This window comes from Metarhizium robertsii, assembly GCF_000187425.2.
Source record: "Metarhizium robertsii ARSEF 23 chromosome Unknown MAA_Scf_48, whole genome shotgun sequence".
Lineage (NCBI taxonomy): Eukaryota > Fungi > Ascomycota > Sordariomycetes > Hypocreales > Clavicipitaceae > Metarhizium > Metarhizium robertsii.
Window position 1 is genome coordinate 20448 of NW_011942191.1, and position 947 is coordinate 21394.

Consider the following 947-nt stretch of genomic DNA (forward strand, 5'->3'; position numbering starts at 1 on the left):
GGCTGGGGTGGTGCAAGCCCCAAGGAGATCGAGCCGAGCTCGAAGCTTCGGGAGGAGATTAAGCGGTCAGTAGCAGAAATTCACGGCCTGGGGGTCATCCATCAAGACCTTCGGCGCGAAAATATCCTTTGGAATGCCGAGCTGCAGCGGGTCTTGATCATCGACTTTCACCATTCTAAATTTGTTTTGCAACGCCCGGCAAAACGATCACAACGGGCAAATGGGCCTTTAGGCAGATTGCGGGACAGGTCAGACACGCGACAGGCCAAACGTCTACGGGTTGTGTAACATAACACCCGTCCGTTTCTGATCTGCAAACAGCAACCACAGTTCGGATTTGAAAATACGACTTGCCTTGGCAGAGCCTTTCAAGGAGCCTTGGAAAATAGAAAATATAGTACACACCAATACAACGGAGCAGAAGAGGAATCTAGAGTCTGCACTAGGCAACCGGATTCATCACGACTACCAACAGCGACAGCTGAAGAGGCCAGTCAAGATGTCACGTTGGTCAGTGCAACCGATTCGGAGACATATTCAATATCTAGACCGATTCCGCTCTCGGACGAGGTTCGAAGAGATTATTGTCACATTTGGCCAGACTCGCCAGTAGGTACGCTCATATCCGTAGCCGTTTGCCGGTCTCAGCCCGCGGACGGAACGTAATTCACGTCATTCAGCCCGCCAAGCTGGCCAGGCGCACCAAATACATCGTGCTTGGATGGACAGACCACCAATTGCTACTGGGCCTCGGGTCACACGTCGCAAGGTCCTCGCTTGTTTCTTTGCGAGACTAGGAAACTCGGACGATCTCGACTTCTCCTCAATCTTGGTGCTACTGCATTCCTGTGACAACTCTACCTCCCTCCCTCCCCGCGCGCCTAAGCATGCGGATGTGATAGCGACGGTTATATTCTGCACGAATTAGCTAGTCTGGCTTTTCAATG